General features: G+C 38.1%; 1 long non-coding RNA gene across 1 annotated transcript in view; it reads right to left on the bottom strand.

Moving 5' to 3' along the window:
- Window positions 1–13529, bottom strand: part of LOC117833008 — a 19219-nt gene extending 5690 nt beyond the window's left edge. Inside the window, exon 1 of the long non-coding RNA XR_004635313.1 lies at window positions 13480–13529. This is a non-coding gene — a long non-coding RNA (uncharacterized LOC117833008). The remainder of the gene's footprint in view (window positions 1–13479) is intronic.

The raw sequence follows: 13529 nt of genomic DNA, 5'->3' as shown, positions 1-13529 counted from the left end.
ATGGTTTCAACTGGGTTTTCACACTGTTCTTGGCAATTTACAACTAATGGCTTCACGCGGCCTCAATGTGACTTTGTTTGTGTTCTACAAGAAAGACAACAGTGATGATCGGAATAAAAATGTGCCACAATGATTTAATGCACAGGGCAGCAGCATGGCTACTGTATCGTAGGTGTTAATGGGCTTATGGAGAGTATATGATCCCACATGGAGAGCAAAGGAAGGCCATCTGCTTCCTGTCTTTGACCTAGAGAGACTTCGTTTTGGGTGTCCAAATGTACTGCCTTGATTTTTTTGTTTTGCTTTGTAGATTCTGCATAAATCAGATTGTTTGTTCTGCTTTTGAGTGTAACTTTTGTGTGCAATGCTTCTATAATACTGAATATAGGCAACCATTTATGTAAGATCAACTAATATTTAAAAATATCATATCCCACTTGTTCACATGGATATAGATTCTTAGATATTTGTTCCTATTTTTCTAATTTTTAGAAAATATGTGCATGATGTTGAATTGAATTGCATGCATTTCATAGCAGTGGAAAAAGTCCCACAGGAGGCCCGTTCAGTACAGCAAATATAATGCCCTTAAAATTAAGAAAATATGATAAATCAACTGTAGAGTCCCTTTCTAATAGAGAAACAAACAAACACATAAATACATTTGTAATGCATTGATATATATTGAGATATTTATCTGTTTGATTTTTACAAAGTTAAAAATATATTTGTAGGCTATAGCTAAATTGTCGAATAACATTGCAGTCACATGACCGGTGATCACCATTGAACTTTGCTTCTTATGTGACTCAAGTTATAAGTTCCTCATGTTGCTAGTTTGATTACATTTTTGTATCAACATAAACCAGAAGCGCCAAATCTGTTCATTGTACATTCATGCTTATCTGCAGATAATGGATCGACGTTAAACGAGAGTCAATAAAATCTGATAGGAACATTCTTGTTTAAAAACTCAAAGACACAAACAAGTGTTAAAACTCATTTTCACTGAGTTTGGGGGGTTATGTTCTGAAGCTGTTAAAACTTGCTGTTCATTGGTCGTGCTCAAACATCTTTATGAGGATAATATAATCATGCACCACATTATGTCAAATTTAAGTTCATATAAGTATGCTAATATGTATTCAATGGCATTAATGACAATAATAACAAGTGATCTGTGTTGTTGTTGCCAATAACAGGTTTTTGTGATGGATATGTTTTTGTTCCAAAAGAGGGGTAGGTAAAACTTTGGCCTACATCGTTAAGGTTTTTAATTTTAGAAGTTTCAATTTGTCTTAATTATTTACTTTAGTATGTTTTAAATAGACTTAAGTGGGGGACATTGCGATGCAAAACAAGAGGATAACAAGGACTTTCAAACTAGTTAGGAGACAGAAATTTGCTTTGTTTTTAATTATGGCAGAAGTATTGGGTAAATCCACACATGTTTTTGTGGTGGCTATGATTTGGATGTCAATTGCTTGTGTTTGCTATTGTGTACTTTTTAGATGCATTTGCTTTGTTTATTCATAAAGCACAGAAATAATCATTCCTGTATGGTTCACTAATATGCATTTAACCCATTTAACCCAGTGATTCGTTTCATAGTGACCTTGTTAAAAAGTGACTCTTAGCCAAATGTGCCTGCGACTGCTGGTGTTACTGTAGCTGTTTAAAAGGGAAACAGGATATGAATCCTCACAAATGCTCCTTTCTTTTTTTAGTTTTTAATTATAACGCAGAAATATACTTGTCAAATAGTCCCTAAAGACTTTTACATGAAACCGTGTCACATATTTATCCATTTATTTTCAACGTGGTTTAGATAACTATACAACCAATGGTACATTTGGGTGAAAGTCACCAGTTAACAAGGTCATATGTTAAACAGAAACACAGGGCTGGCCTGACTGAATCTCATTTGATTGAAATGATACTAAATTGTTTGTTGTGTCAGAAGTACTTAGCCATGAACAGTCCAGCCCCTTTCTAGTTTTCCAAGAAAACTTTTTTTTTTCTGTAATGCATAAATGAATCATAAACATATTTAGTCTAATCCAGCTCACAACCAAACTGCAAACACCAAAACCATTTTCTCAGATAAAATTATTTTGCAGACTTGTTCTTGAGGAAAACACCTCTAAAGGGTCTCTCGTTTCAAAGCTCTAGTGCTTGGCTGTCTCTCATTCAGTACAGTAAGTCGACAGGCCTGTTTAAAAAGCCCACCTGAATAAACTTCCTGTGCTATCTGCTCTAATTATGGGATTATCCCTCAGGAATTCTTATGAGCACAGCAACACACAGAGATACACACGTGCATATAAACAGACACATATGTACACACACACGGCTTGTTACTTTTGTTGGGAATTCCCTGTGTGTTGTCACAGTAAGTCTGTGGTAAGATAAATTCTAAATAACAGTTTAAAAGTGAATTTTATGTGTAAAAAATGTTTTAAATTATTATAATCTAGGATATTTGCTTGTTTCCCCGTAGTTTCTTATTGAAGAGGAATACGTGTGTAACAGTAAATAATTTAGGACTCATCCAGCAAACTTCCATGTACAACCTCTGAATGCACCCAAATCTGTTAGAAAAACTAAATGACCATTATTCAGTGTTAAATTCACCAGATCTAATAGGCTCTGCGGTAGATTGAATTGATCAGATGTGCAATGTTATTATCCAATCTAAAACGAGAATATTTTCCTCTTAGTTTGGCTGAACCCCCCAAACAGCCTCTGACTGTACATTGAAATGAGGGCGGTGCAACGTCAACCTAATCAGCTCGTTGTTTCCATCTCTTTGAAAATAAATGGTCCTAATAGCACATAAATGTAGCCTGTTTTTGTTAATAGCTGAACTGGTCATTTCATCCGCAGATCAGAGAATCTGTTCAGTATCTCAGTGATGTGTATCTTGCAGTTTTGCAGTCCATTTGCACAAGGTATCAGTGGGTTAAGATACTGAGTTGCATGTATTAAATGTTCTCTGGAACTCAAAGCTGAAACATTGCCAGAAACTTTGCCAACTACTATGACTATCAGCTCTTAGATCCAAAACACTTCAGTGATTTCAATTTGGGCCGTTAGGCCTTTAAAATTCAGTATAGCATGATCTCTACATCAAAAATTATAAAGCAGTTCTCTCATCAGTATAAAAATGATTTTAGATTACTGGAAATGCAGAATAAAGGCTTTTGCAAAATCTCTAAATGCATGAGGACATACTCTTAAAAGTACACAAACAACACACACACAAAAACTCACACATGGGTTTCTGGTTCATTTCTTTCAGACCTAGGTCCACTGTGAACACTTTTCTTTTCCTCAGAGTCTTTTAAGCATTCAAATGGCTGTGATACATCGCTTCAGGGGTGTCTCTTATGAGGGCTATGAGCCAGTGAGCTTCTGACAAAAAATATACTTTACTGCAAATACCCAACAGCAAAAAAAAGATCTACTTAAAATTGTTTCTGAACCAATTCTATATCAGGCTTGTATCTTAGCATAGCAGTCGACTGCATATGACAGTGTCTGATTGTTGACCTGTTGCATCATCTTGAGTTATAACCCAAGAAGGCTAAACCTCAGAGGCCTCTAGTGTAACGGAGCCATATATTTCTCTTAGAAAAGCCACGCTGATTTACATTTATGGACCATGGAAGCCTTACTGTATACTGTCCCACTGCATCAGTAAAAAGTCCTCTTCTCTTATTGTGCAAAAGTTTGTATCTCTAGCTTCATCCTTTTTAATCAGCACATATGAAACTTAGAAACACATATCATCTAATTGTAAAATACAGATCTCATTTAAGTCTAAATAATTAATTAATAAAAATAAACGTATAGATATTTTCAACTTAATGAGTTTTATTTACACAATTCTTTGAAGAAAAGCGTTCATTCCCTAGAATTAATGTTTAAACTGGCACGTACCAATCTATTTATTGTGTGTTTTATTTAATCTAATGGAAAAAAATAATGTTTAACTCAGAGAACCATGCATATGCTTTAAACAAAACTGCAAAGTCAGTAATGTACATTTTCTATTTATCAATTTTTTTAATTTTTTTATCAAGGAGTCTGAAGTATACGGAGCTTTCCAGATTTAGAGTAGTTTTAAGTGTAAAGTGGGATAATGCTACACCTGGTCATTTTAGAGATATTTCCTTAGATGACATTGATTTTAAAACTGACTTGTTGGCTTCATAAATTCAATCGGTGTGCTGTAGGGATAATAGTCTACTAAATGATTATACACTATCACTGTCACTGTCACTGTGCAGCATCAGAATTAGTAGTCAATTATTTTAGACTCAAAATGCTGGTTACTATAGCTGTGGTTGTAGCTATGGTTAGTGGCTATACTGCCATAATGATATAATGCTCTACTACCCAGAAGTAAACAAGCAGAGATGACTGATGTCACCTTGTAGTGCGGCATGGTTTGTCAGTAGTTTGATCCAGAAAATAGAGATTAAGTTTTATGTTGACTGTGTCTGATTAAACTGGCATGTAATCATCAATCAACCATCACTAGCGATGTTTCATCATCGACTAACCGGCACTGGCATGTAGGCGTTAACCTGCTAGGAGGACTGCTGACTAGTAATGCTAGCTCTGCTTACGTTAGCCATACTAAGCAAACCAGTTCAACGTCAGTTACCCACAGACTCTGTGATCCAGTGTTTAGCTGTTTTAAATACGCTTTTGGGACATCCCTAGTTCAGTACATTCTAATGTTATCCTTGTTGTGACGAATGAGGTGGTAGTAATTACTATTATTGAGGGTCTGTAAAATTGAGGGTTAGAGTAACTTTCTTCATTTTTATACAGTCTGACAGGAAATGAAGAACTTGACTCGGGCCACTTGCTATTTTGTGAACTCATAATCCCTTGTCTATGCAGCTGCAGTGTTTTAACATTTAATAAAAATATAATATAGTATGCTCCCCTAAATGCAGTCATTACCTTAGGTTATAAAAAGTATCAAGTCAAATGATGCCACCCATCTACAAGTAAGTCAACACGGCTACTCCTCTTCAGTGTTTGGATGGGGTAACAGTACGTGCTTCTGTTATGCTGGGAGTCTTGGCGTTGTCTAGTGTCTCCACCACCTGGGGTTGATGGGATATTTACTGTGCTTGTGGGGGGGATGGCGTGAGACTAGAGGGTGGCCAGGCGCCCTGTCTCCTGCAACCAACATGTATGTTCAGGAGCCTCTGTATTTTTAACATGTGATGTGTTTCTGGGAGTGCATGAAAGTGCAAATATTTTCATAGCTGATTTTCTGTCAGCAGCTTTCTCCAAAAAGTGGATCTGATCCACACTGTCATGGATGAAAAGGTCCTTTCAGTCTGACCAGCTCACACTGACCCACTTGAGCGTCAGATACACTAAAACACAAACACTTAAGACTTCATACTTAATAAAAACTACACTCTTGTCATGCAACCCTGCTTATATTCAGAATTGTATGATAAGTAATCAACCTCCTCTTTTGGCATTAATGTGAAAGCTGAGTTTTGAACACACACCAAGCCCAATTATTTTACTGCCAGCAAAGCTCTCTGCATCTGACTGCTGTTGCTAGGCAGATATCAAACATTTAAACACTGATTTATTCATCCACATGAGAAACCTCCTTAAACGATGTGTAGGCTGTAAAAGATGAAAATCGTAGAGAAGTGCTTTATGGGCGTGTGAAGTGCAAGAGCCAGGCAGGGAGATGTATTTCATTTTAATTTCCTCTTCAGACTGCTGCTGTTGCCCTGGCAAGGCACAGTGGAGGATGTTATTGCTCCACTTTCTTAGTCTGATACTGTACATGATAAGAGAAAATAGCAAGAGTCTCTTGGCAGTGAGAGTACAGTGTGTGAGATTTATGAGCTGCTGAAAGTGGCACTTTAACAGATATTTTAACTTGAAACATTATATCTTAGAAAGGACTGTAAAAAAAAACTTGAGAGCTTCTAGTCACTATTCAAAAATAGAGGGTTTACTTTTCAAGAGAGGTTTTTCAATTTTATATATTTAGAGTTTTAGTGAAAGTTTGGCTTAGCCTTACACTCAGGGCTTTTTTCTCCTTGGGTGGAGGATTCTCCCGAGATGAGTCTACAGGCGGCTGATGTTTAGGGTTTCTGTGTGATTTCACAATTAATGATGCCTTCAGAGGCCTACATTCCTCTGCTAAAATGGAATACGAGGGGTCACGGCCCTGCTCCTCCACCATGGATGATTGAACCTTTGATTTACACAGGCCCGACCTTTCAAAATACAGAAACACAGTTTAGATTTTTTCAAGTAGTTGTCATAAGTTTTTCTAGAAAAATGGAATTCAGTCCTTCAATTGGTTTTAATTGTTGCAGTTGCTCTTTTTTGCATTCAAATAAGCTAGTCTAAACATTTTTTTATGTTCTACCTGGTGAAGGACATTTCTTCTGAAGGACATTAAAAAAATTAACAAGCCCTTCCAGTATTGGTACAAAGACTGCATTCATACTTGAACTTAAATTTACCACCAATTTGTTCCCAAGCAGCAGGAAACAAACAATATATTGTTTTCTCCTGAGAAACATTTTACAAGCGTTGGTAACCAACTCTGTTAAGCTAACCTGGAAACCTGTTATTTTTTTCTCATTACAAAAGAGGCGTTTATAAAAAAAAAAGGTGCTTGGGAAATAATCACATCTGCTGCTGTTACCTCAAGCGCATAGATACTAGTACTACTGCTGGTTTAATGCAAGGGCACCCATGTTGCAGGCCGCAAGGGACCATTACTTGGGGACACTAAATGCAGCAATTAACGCCCTGGGGAGGGCTGTTGTCAGTGTTATGAGGTGATTGACATGAGGCAGACCATGACTATAACAGGTGGAAGTAAAAGGTCAGGAGGGAGCAGGTTTCTGGAGGTGGCCATTATCAAACTTGTAGACCCTAGAGAGGAAATTTAATTTCCTTAGTGGCCACTGTTAAACTTGTGCTGGCTACTTGAACGGTAGCCAGAAATGAGCAGACTACCAGAGCATGTTACGGGTGATAAAGCTCCACTACTCCATAATTTTAAATTGTGGGGCTTCTGTTGGAGTAAGCCTTTTGTGAAAGATTAATTTAGGGATATTTTTTTATCAATGTTTCCACAAGCTGACTAGCTACAGGTAAATGCAGTATGTCCCAGGTCCGTCTAAAATGATGTATTAACCTACACAGCTCTCCAGAGACCTGTATGCCTCTTTTTGTCCTGTATGCAAGCTGCGGTCCTGCCCTGCGTGTCTAGACAGAGGAAAAGGGAGAAATATCCGCCAGCATGTACCGTAAAAGAACTCTTTCTGAGCGGAGGGAGTTTAATTACTTTTTCCTTCCCGATAACCTCTTATTAAATCTGACATTTACCCTCTCTTGCCAAAAAATAAAACAGAAGACCTACAGTAAATACTCAAATTTGTTGGAAAACAAAACAATTGTGGGCACATTTTGATTAATGCATTAGACATTTGTCGACATGCCGCAGTGAGACTAGTCGCTAAATAGGACCAAGCTCACTTGTTAGGAATAGGAGACAGCAAATGTGTCATCTAAACATGGTGACTAGTAAAATGGCATAAAGAACCTTGTTGAAATCTGACTTGCTTCATGGTCAAAAAAAGTACCAGCTGTTACTATTTAAGTTTATTGAACATTTCCAAGAGCTAAAGGTCAATGCCGCTCTACTTTTTTTTCTATGTTTAAGAGTGAAGAATAAGCATCTACAAAGCAGTCACTTATAACAGCTGAAAGGTACAGTATGTGTTCATAAGAGAGGAAAACCTACAGAGGCAATTGTGCATATTACCAAAAAAGGGGCTCTGAGGTTAGTTAAGGGATAATATGGTTAGCTGGTGGTTATGTGAAAAAAGAATCCCGACAGGATGAGACAAAACCTGAGGTCTCTTTTCACTCAGCTGAAGAGAAAAGTGAATCAGTTGATCAGCAGTTGAGCCGCGTGTGGACGAGGCTTGTTAGTGATGTAACTCTAAGAAAGGGCTGAATGACATTAGCAGCAACCAGCTGCACATGACTTTTAAAACAGCTGTATGGGCAGGTTCATATTTAACATGACGTTGCACTTCAATCAATGTATTAAGAGGAAGATATGTACAGCAGGGCCCCCCTCTCTCTCTGATCTTCTGCAGAGCATATACCAAGCACTGCAGGTTATCCAGAGGTCGTCTATGCACTGATTGCCGATTTCGATCTTAGCGATTAAAAAGAAAATGTAAAAGCTGTCTGTGACAGAAAATATACTTGGGTAGCCCCCTTATGTATCATCTCAGTGTAGGAAACAGCCTTTTATTTTATCAACAAGGTTGTAATCAAGATATCAATTTAATTAATTGGAAAAAGCGAGCACTGAAGCAAAATGTGAAAGTATTACTTGTTCATACTGACACCTAGTGAAGTCCTCTCACTGTGTGGCCCAGTGTTATTCAAGGACCACAAAAGGAAACTGAAAAAAAGAAACACAAATCATAGCTGGTACAGCAAATTAGCTTCCAACTAACTTGATCTGAATGTGTCAGTGTCTCTCTCCATGTACAGCTCGCACAGCTAACCCAGACAGATCAACTTTCACTCATTACAGCATTTTTACATGACTGACAGGACTGAGCAGACCTTGTCCTGCCGCCTCTCTCCATCCCACCAGCTCCTGAGCATCTCCTGTCACCAGGCCTCGCGGCAGTGTTAAACCACCAGCACAGTCGACGTGCTGTGACTGGCAGCAGAGCAAAAATAAACAGGCCTGGATTATGATAATTGGTTGGTCAGCCCCAGCTCGAGTGCAGAAGCGAAGACATGCTCAATTAATCAACTGTTCTGCTGAAACCTTTTATATAGAGCACAACAATAACCTTTTACCAGATGGGAATCATTTTCCTTAATTAAAAACAGAAATAAATACAGCCTTATGACAACAAAACCACTCAGGGTGTTATACACACTTCAGCCAGCCCTGCAAGATTTTTCTAGCTATGGCAGGGGTAATCAAGTCAATTGCAGAGTCTTTCTCATGACCATGTGCATTTTATCTTAATTGAACTCTAAATCAAATTAAGCTACCTTTAAAATGTAATGAGACATACAACAAACCAGGAGAATAGCATTAACAACAAAGAATCAATTTTGTTGTAATGCAACCGTAATCTTAAAACAGCCCTGTAACATCTAACAGGACTTTCTATGATTCCATAAAAGTCTTATCTAAACAAATATCTCCAGCACAAGTTTTTGAGCTGTTATCATGTTTAAATAAGCAAGCAATGGAAAATAAATATTAAGTATAATCCTTTTTTATAGGTATCAATTTACTACATTGAATCAGATTTGCATTCACCTTCACACAGTACAATACAATGTTAGCTCAATATATAACCAAAAGGTGCTTGAGTATATCGAACATGTTTTAATTTGAAAATGTAGGGTGACAGTGCTAGATAAACAACAAATCAAAACAAGCTGATGGTAGGAATGTACCTGCATTATACACATAATTAGAAAAGTCGTTAATAATCAACCATCAGTGTAGTCAGAGTTGCATCATCATGAGAATTCTCTCAGCACGTGGATAAAGGTTGCTATGTCATATGAACACAATACTTGAAAATGACAAAATGAGGTGCATGCAGCATTTTAACCTTATTGATACTACAAAGCCTTTAATCTGAGTCTCGAGGTGGAGCTCTTGGCCTTGAGCTGTAATGTACATACCTGCGTATCAAAACAATGATGAGACTAAGTCTAAAAGCAGCACAAAGCTTAAGAGTGGGATTAGCAATGTAAACTATTTCTCATTCACCCATCATGAGAAGCACTTGGTTGATCTACACTGAATAAACCTGGTTTATAAAAGAGCATTTAGCTCCAATGGAGGAGCTGCTATTAGATTTAATACCAACATTCTTTTACAACAGGGAGTTGATCATAAACACGTGATGCCCTGGCTTTTCATGTAATGTCATCATCTGGTCAAAGTTTCCATTCATGCCTTGGTTGCATAATAGTAATGTTAATTTCTAGTAGCCTTGTTGGAAATTTGTATTGAACAGCGGTCGCATTTAGGTGCATGCAGAGTAAAGAATGGTGATCATGGTGCTCATTGCCTGCTAAATCATAGCATGTTAGCATTGTCTACTAGCACATTCTCTGCAGCTGTGTGGCTGCTGGTACTATGTCATATCATATGCACTCCTGTTGGCTACCTGTACAGTAGCTGATCTCAGACTATGGTAACATTGATAGTTGTAAAGAATAGACTGACTCACTACCCGCAACTTTACAGTCATGCCTGTCTTTTCAATCAAACCTGCACTCCACTAGCTTTACCACTGTTTCTTGTAAATACATGATCATGATCTAATGAGGGAGAAAAGCTGTGAAAAAAAGTGCCCACAAGCCTGTTCTGCACTCTGTTTATCACAGCATGCTTTCTGCAGCGAAGCTGCCACTTCATTCTCAGAGTACCATGTTTTGTTTGAGGTACTGCGACACAAAAAATACCTCAATTTGTAACTTATACTGGCAGATTGATTGCACTGGTACATTGGTTTTATGTTGCCAACTTCTTTAGGAAACAACACATTTTAAATAATAAATAAATAAAATAAATAATGTATTAGTAGTTTGTCTTATACACTGTATTTCAAAACATTAATTTCCAGTAATTTGCGGCAAGTATAGTCATTTATTTTGGACTGCTGCTAAAACATTAAAACATTGCCTAAACTTTGTTACAGATGCCTCCTGAACTGCCGCTTTGAGACCATTCTCATGCTGTTTGGGCACTTGAGTTAAAATGCCGATGTGCTTATATAGCTAGCTTGGCTGTAGATTCTTACCTTGCATTCATTTGAATAACTGGAAAAATGAGTTCCTGATCAGAAAGGCTATTGGGAAAGCCCCTTAAGTCAGACCAACAACAGAGTACTCATTTAGTACTTGTCTTGCAGAGTTTAGTCACTACACATCATACTATGCTTTAAAGACTCAAGGAAAGGAAATGTGTTGTTGAGGCACATATATTTTTGTGGATGAATAAATGTACATCATTTTTGTTCTCACATGTTTTGTGTAATATTGTATTAGTTTGTGCCTTAATTGCTGTACAGATGAAGTAAGCTAAGTTTGTTCTATGCACTGAAACACAGGACGTAATGTTTAAAGTGTCCATGTTGTTTCCAAGTAAATGCAGGGTGATTCTTGTACTTATTCATCCTTCCATGAATTACCATGTTTTAGTCTGATTTATTGACTGACACAGCTCTTAATCTGTGTCAGAGCTGCTTACGTATGCATGCAGTTGTGCATAAATAGTGTTAATTTAGTGTGCATAAATGTTGCAAGTTGTGTTTTAGCAAAGAGATGAAAATAATCTCCCAGCTCTGAGAGGCAGACTGGTCACCACAGACTCTCTGACCACCGGCACACAGGACGGGTCAGTCTGAAGAGTTCTCGGGCACATGTTGATAGCTGTCTCCCCCTGTCTGAGTGTCATATTTCGTTCTCCCTCTCTTACACACAAACTCAGCTTCTCTCTCCCTCTTTTTCTTTTCCTTCTCTCTCAATCAAGCCCTCTCCCCCCTGTGGTCCAATAAAAAAGAAAAAGCCACTGTGTCACTGAAACCACACTCAGCCAGACAGACTCGTTTGAAAGAGCCTCTCTCATTGAGTCTATTTCTCTTCGGAGTGACCTGGGCTGCTGACGCTGGGCTAGTTTAGAGCGGACTTTGGGAGGAGACAGACTGTAATCTCACCCTTAATCCATTTTAATCAACAATAACACACTAGCCTCAGTCCCAGGGCGAGGCCTCCGAGCCTTTCTGAGCCCCAGATTTACATCTCACTGAGGCAAGGGTGAAATATGGCTTTGATTTATTCAGGTTTTATTTGGCACAAATTGTCTGGGCTACAGATCGCATGGCTCGGCCCTTTCCCCCCAGGCGTTAATAGAAAGTGCTTTTGAGCTGTGCTTAATTGCAAAAGAAAGTTGATGTTACAGGAGCAATTCAGCCATCATAGTCTGTTGGTCTCCATAGTTTATGCTTTTTCAACTTTTTCTGAAATAACATAGAAGAAATAAATTACTTCAGAGAACGTTAACAGGCTGAGACTCCAGACTTCAGCTAATAGGTATTAAGGAATTTAGGGGAAAAGGCCGAGCTGAGTGATGTCTCATGGAAACTTTAAGTTGTTGTAGGAAGATTAATGCAGCATTAACCCTGTAAACTATAGGTGAAATTGCTGGTCGTAATTAATTCAACACATTTCGACTCAATGAAATCAAATCAACTTCACAATAATGGTTATTGCTTTAATATCATTTAACTGCAATTTGGTGGATTAAAAATCTTGACTTTAATGCCATATTATGTTAAGATAATTTATTTTAAGAGGTACTTTAATGTGTGGAATAATCTGTGATTGTACTTCACCACAATTATTTGTTGAATCTGTCATATAGCATTACTTATCAAATCTGGTTTTAGATGGAAGAAAAAATTAAGACGAAGTAGCTTTAAGGGCAGCTGGATGTGCACGTCTTTCTTATTTATTATTTCCCCTGATCGGTGCCAAGCATTCAGATTAATTAATAATTACAGCCTATTAAATCAAATTATCCAGTCAGTCAGCTGCATGTCACTGACAGGATCAGTACACTGTACACCGAAACAAAATGCACTAGAAGTCTTGATATGATGCGTCACATATAAAACAAGTAACAGGTCAACTTCTTAAGGCTGGTTTATACTTCTGCATCGTCCTACGCAGCAGGAGCTGATGCGGACATGAGCATAACATACTTGTGCATCGATGTGTCAGTGATGCGCAGCAATTCTCCGCCGAAATGCTTGAGGGTAGTGTGGTCTCTCTGATAGCCTGGTCCCCTGTTTCCGGCCCTGCTACGATCTCTGTTTACTTTTTCCAGCGATTCAGACCGTGTTATGTTCATTTGGAGCTGATACATGTTGCTGTTTATCATACAGCATTGATTACAGGGAAGAATAGAGAGGACACGTTGGAGGAGATGAAATACATGACCAATGTGCGGCCGATGTTCAGGGATCCCGGAAGTGCTGTAAAGCGGGAAATACAATGCAGCCGAGTTGACCAATCGCAGGGCTCACCAGTCTAGTGGCGCCTCTTTTTGACGCTTATTTCTCTCATTAGGCTGTAAACATGACTTTAAAGGAAACTGTGGTATACTATTTAGTAAGTGAAGACAACAAGTGTTCAGCAGTGGATGGTGGTCGCAGTGGATCCTTCAGTAATTCACTACAATGACTTAGTATACTACTTCGTATAAGTCCTTAAACTCAAACAGAAACGGAAATAACTTTTACTTTGGAGGAAAGCTAGTTATTTCTCTCTTTAGATGTGATCATTTTGCTGACACAAATGTCTATAAATTGGAACCAAATAGAAGACCTTGAAAGTTCTCACCTTTTTCCACTGTGACAACCCTGTTTTCTGACCAGACACAGCATGACTCT

The sequence above is a fragment of the Notolabrus celidotus genome, chromosome 20 (assembly GCF_009762535.1).
Source record: "Notolabrus celidotus isolate fNotCel1 chromosome 20, fNotCel1.pri, whole genome shotgun sequence".
Classification (NCBI taxonomy): Eukaryota; Metazoa; Chordata; class Actinopteri; order Labriformes; family Labridae; genus Notolabrus; species Notolabrus celidotus.
Note: the sequence above shows the minus strand (reverse complement) of the source record. Positions and strands in the feature narration are given on the sequence as shown.